Genomic DNA, 5,802 nt, shown 5'->3' with positions numbered 1-5,802 from the left:
TACTACCCCAGCAGGAAGGAGGAGCATGTTCTTCTTGTCTGGCAAAGACTCAGACAATGAAAGACTGTTACAACAAAGCCTGTGAGAAGCCAATATACTTCCAATTCTTTGTTTCCTCCAGGGAACTCTGTTTATAGCAGCCCCTCTAAACTTTCTTTTTCCTTGATAAAAGACTGTTGCTCTCCTTTGTTCTCTGGACTTGTGTGTGGTTCTCCGTTAGATCACATCCCAAATTACAGTTCTTCATTGTTTCTTATTCAACCTATTTTGCTAGAGAAATATCTATTTGTTTAAGGTCAACATTATCTATTGCTGCAAAATAATAATAAATAGTATATACAAACTTAGCAATTAATAAAACAACTCATTATTACCTCATAGTTTTTGTCAGGGAGGAGTTTGAGTGTGGCTTTGCTGGGTTGTCTCCTTGGGAGTCTCTCACGGGGCTATAAGCAGTATCAGCCAAGGCTGAGGCTCTGAGACTCCAGAGAGGGAAGGCCCTTTTTCAAGGTCAGTTGGTGGTTCACAGGGTTCAGTTCCTTGCAGGTTGTCCATCTGAGGGCCTAGGTTTCTTTCTGGCTATCGTCCAAAGCCAACCCCCATTTTTTTTGTTACATGGACCTCGCTGTAGGGCAGTAACACAGCAACCAGTTTTGTTAAAGTCACAAAGGGAGAGAATCTGCTAGCAAGATGAAAGTAAAAATCCTATGAAAAATAATCATGGGAGTGACAGCCTTTGCTGTTTCTATTGGTTCAAAGTAAGTCACACAAAGACTGTCAGACAGTGCACAGATGGGTCACCCCTGCCCCAGAAGGTGGGGAATGGTCTTAGATGCCCACTTTGGATGACATTTCCCTGCTTCACAAGTCCCAGTCCCACTGCTGGGCTAGTTTTGGCAAGGGGATGGTGCCTGATGAGGAGCTGCTGCAGCCATATCCAGAGCAAGTTCCACTTCTAATCCGTGATTCAATACCTAGACAGAATCACAGAACACTCAACTGACAACTCAGCTGACTGAAGAGGAACAAATAAGAATAGCTCAAAGAATGGGCCTGTACAGTATCTGCCTAGAGGAGTTTGTGACCCTAGAAGAGATAGATCAAAAGAAAAGATCCAGAATGTATTCTTTGTATGGTGGACTTTTTCTATGGGGACACATCTTGATCTTGGCGGACATCTACACACAATCTGTCACCTGAGTTATCTAAGTGAATGGTTGATGAGATCCTTCCCTGGCCCCTCTTATGTGAAGCCAGCTGATGCAGCACTGCTTCCTTCCTACCAGACTAACTGAGCCAGGGTCTTTCATCTGACTTCAAGTGACCCACCCTTTTTGATGGTTTTGACCTTTTTTCACTGAGCTCAGAGAGCCAGGGATAAGGAATTAAGATCACGCGCAAAAGTTTCCTAAAAATTCCTGAATGGCTGCAGACCTGATAGTTTAAAAACTTAGGACAAATAGTAGGATGGTGCTTTTATGTAAAGCTTTAACCCAGTGTTTAAAAATATAATGGTATTTATAGTCTGGTCAATATGGAGGTAAACACAACTTACCTCTTTGCACAACCACAGCAAAAATTACAACTAGACTACAAAATAAATATCACCCAGAATCATCAGAAAATCAAACTGTATGGAAGCCTCATAACCAAGGAATTAAAGAAGTCACATTCATCCAGACAGGTAGGAAGAGCAGAGCCTCAGAGAGGTGGAACAGATGGTTTCACAACCATGTGTGATGGACAAAAATCAGGAGGGATAGAGAGCGAGGGATCCTAGGTCCACATGAGATCACCCAGCTCAGAGTTCTAGTGCCAGGAAGATAAGTTCCCATAACTTCCGGCTGTAAAAACCAGTGGTAGTTGGGGCAGCAGAAGAAACTGGGATTCTCAGGAGTCTCTTCTTAAAAGGCCCACAACAGATGTAGGACTTTTCCAGACTTACTTCTTCTGGGCTCCAGCAGTGAGGCAGCAGCTGGAAGGGCACCAGTGGCATATGGGGAGAAATTGAAGTGTCTGGCATCTGGATTAGTGCCAGGGTACAGCTTCCTCCCAACAAAACTCCAGAGGTCAGGCAGTAACATTGTCCCTTTTCTGAGCCCTCCCCAACATAGAACCACAGAGAGGCGACATCATATCAAAGATTTCATCAACCTGGTTCACTCAGGTTGCCCTGCCCTAGCAATTACCTAAGGCTATGCCTCATTCAACTTATGAGTGCACTTTTCTACAATAGGCCATGGTACTAAGACAGAGAGTCAAAGCAACTCTACTTAATGCACACAAACAAACACAAGAAGGCTGCCAAAATGAGGAGACAAAGAAGTATGGCTCATGAAAGAACAAAACTCCAGAAAAAGAACTAACTGAAATGGAGATAAGCAATCAATTAGATGCAGAGTTCAAAACACTGGTTATCAGGATGTTCCAGGAACTCACTGGGTACTTTAACAGCATAAAAAAAGAGCCAGGCAGAAATATAGGTTACATTAAGTGAAATAAAGACAAATCTATAGGGAACCAACAGTGGAGAGTATGAAGCCGAGAATCAAATCAATGATTTGGAACATAAGGAAGAAATAAAACATTCAATCAGAATAGCAAGAAGAAAACCAAATTAAAAAAAACAAGGGTAGGCTAAGGAGCCTCTGGGACATTTTCAAATGTACCAACATCTGAATCATAGGGGTGCCAGAAGGAGAAGAGAAAGAGCAAGAAATTATAAACTTATTTGAAAAAATAATAAAAGAAAATTTCCCTAATCTGGTGAAGGAAATAGACATACAAGTCCAGGAAGCACAGAGAAACCAAAACAAATTTGACCCAAAGAGGACCACACCAGGACACACCATAATTAAAATGCCAAAGGTTAAAGATAAGGAGAGAATCTTAAAAGCAGCAAGAGAAAAGCAGATAGTTACCTGTGAAGGAATTCCCATAAGTCTGTCAGATGGCTTCTTAAAAGAAACTTTGTAGGCTAGAAGGGACTGGTAAAAAGTATTCAAAGTGATGAAAAGCAAGGATCTACAACCTAGATTACTCTGATTGCCACTGAATGGGAATAGGGGGTGGGGGCCTGGTGCATGGTAGGTTGGAGGAACAAGGCAGCAAGTTCTCCTGGAGTTCATGTGAAGTCCAGTGAAGTATCTCTGAAGAAAGCATTTGAGGATTCTTCCTCTGTATTAATCTATACATACTGATCCTCTGGCTTTGAAGCTGCAGAAAATGCCTGATGCTGTCTAGTCTCTAGAAATGCCCATTTGATTGTAGGGGCAACAAGGCTGCTAGCATTCAATTCTTGTTCAAGGGTTTGTGAATAAAAAAAATGAGCCATTACTCAGTGAAATTATACCCAGGGGCTTAAAATAGAGTTTGTCTCTAGACTTATCTTCCAAATTGTTAATGACGTCATGCTTCCCCCTGCTTGATATCCTTAGGATTAAATCCAAACTCCTCCCCGTATCTCCCAGGCTCTTCCTGATCTGGCCCTGCCTCCTTCTCCAACCACTCCTACCTCTGCTTCCCTTTGCTGCAGCCTCCTTGGCCTTGTCTTCACTTCCCTAACAACAAGGCACATGCCCATTTCAGGGTATTTGTACTTACTGTTCCCTCTGCCCAGCAGACTCTGCCCTGGGGATTTTGAAGAGCTGATTCCTCCTTATTCAGGTCTTCACTAAACATGGCCTCCACTGAGGGGCCCCAGCAATGCTAGTCTAAAGGAGTCACATGCACTTTGCTGTGCCAGTCTGTTTATTTTCTTCAAATCTCTTATCATCCTCTCAAACATTCTCTTTGTTTGCAAGGGTTATTGTCTTTCTCTTACTAATTGCTACATCACCAATACTTGCTGTGGAACCTGGTAAATGGGGTAACTCTATAAATGTTTATTGAATGAACCAATAAATGCTTCCCTTTTTATAAGGAATAATTACAGTTCAAATGTGAAGTGGGTGAGTGGTTAAACAAACTATGGTACATCCATAACATCACTACAACTCAGAAAAGGTACAGACTATTGATACATGTAGCAACATCTGTGAACCTCATGGGAATTAAACTGAGTGAAAAAAGCCAATTTCCAAAGTTTATCTACTGTTTGATTTCATTTATGTAACATTCTTGAAATATCAAAACTATAGAAATAGATTACAGATTAGTGGTTGCCAGGTGTTGGGGATTGACTGGGGGGATTGAGGAGAGGGTGTAAGTCTCTAATGGGGCAGCAGGAGGGAGCCCTGTGGTAATGGGGCAGTTCTGGATTTTGATTGTGGATATAGTTGCACAAAGCTACATGTGTGATAAAATGTGACAGGACTATATACACACATACACAATTGAGTGCATATAAAATTTGTTAAGTCTGAATAAATTCTATGGATTATGCCAAGGTCAGTGTCCTGGTTTTGATGGTGTACTGCAGTTATGCAAGATGTTTACAGTGAGGGAGGCTGATTAAAGGAACACAGATCTCCCCACACATTTTGTTTTTTCATCTTCCTCTGTATCGACAGTTGTTTCAAAATAAAAAGTTAAGAAACCATTCTGCACCATTAGAAAAAGAAGACAAGTGAAAATATTTTAATATTAAATCTATTTCTATGGGCTATATTGTCAATGCCATGTGATACTGAAGCATACTGAATTCAAGTAAAAGCCTTTTTCAAAAATAATTGTGCAACATGTTTTGCCTCTAACACTAATAAAGAATTCTTTTGCCTTAAGATTGCTATTTCTCCCTGATTAATATTCAGCATGGAGACTGCTTCACAGCTTGGATGCCTGTGAAAGGTCACACAGAACTTTCACAGGCATCATTTCATTGAAGATTATTATAATAAGGTATTGCTTTGTATCTCCCTTTTATGAATAAGAAAACTGAGGTTTGGATATAAAAATTATGTACCTTAACTAACAGGTAGAACATGAGTGATTTAAAACCCAGGTCTCTAACTCCCATTTTTCCTCTTCCCCCTTTCCACTAATGACATTCATTTGAGTAACTTTTTAGAAATCCTGGCTTTATCCAAATTTGTGCTGATATTTAGACTCTGAAGCTTGTACCCATTCTCTCCTATTGAGGGGCTATGGCTTCTCAGCCCCAACCAACTCCAAGAGGCTAATTAACCCTGATTTTAATAAACTCAAGGTGGACTAACAGAGAAAAAAGACTGCTAGTTGTTGCTCATTTACAGATGTTTTTCTTGTAAAACCACATCAAAGCAGTAAAGCCCACTGAGGACTTGGCCAGAAACCAAAGCTCACTGGCCAATCTGAGAAGGAGCAAGTCCCATCAGGCAGAAAAGCATTTAGTTTTCTGGGCCCAAGTTCCCCACCTAGAGTTGATGGAGGTGGAATGGCCCCCCAAGTAGCAAGGCTCTCCCTGAGCCCATTTGGCTGAAGGAGCCCCCATGTAAGGAGCCCCACCCTGCACAGGCCTAACTGGGATGGGAGCTGAGCTTCTGAACGAACCCCACAGATGGTCCTCACAGTGCCTACTGAGTGCCTGCCAAGGTGCAGGGCACATGATAAATGTGAGGGAGAGCAATCCCATCACATTCAGGTAATGAAGAATGAAAACATATTTTCATCTTCCAAACATATGCATATGAAAGGCATTACCAAACATATGCTGATTTTTTGAGAAGAGAAGTCAGAGGGGTCAATCTTTTAGATACTGAGAGTATGTTCTGCAGGGCATTGCAGGAACACACAGGAAAAATTCCATGGGCCCACTTCCTCCTCCAGGAGATTCCAGCATTCAGAATGCACAGAGAAACATCTAAGATCTCCTAGAAGTCATCT

At 41.6% G+C, this 5,802-nt stretch overlaps 1 pseudogene; it reads left to right on the top strand.

Moving 5' to 3' along the window:
- The first annotated feature begins 832 nt into the window (after nt 1-832).
- LOC119065206 (RING finger protein 11-like) lies at nt 833-1,295 on the top strand (annotated as a pseudogene).
- The last annotated feature ends 4,507 nt before the right edge of the window (nt 1,296-5,802 follow it).

Source organism: Artibeus jamaicensis, unplaced genomic scaffold (genome assembly GCF_021234435.1).
Source record: "Artibeus jamaicensis isolate MK-2021 breed Jamaican fruit bat unplaced genomic scaffold, CSHL_Jam_final contig_399, whole genome shotgun sequence".
NCBI lineage: Eukaryota > Metazoa > Chordata > Mammalia > Chiroptera > Phyllostomidae > Artibeus > Artibeus jamaicensis.
Note: the sequence above shows the minus strand (reverse complement) of the source record. Positions and strands in the feature narration are given on the sequence as shown.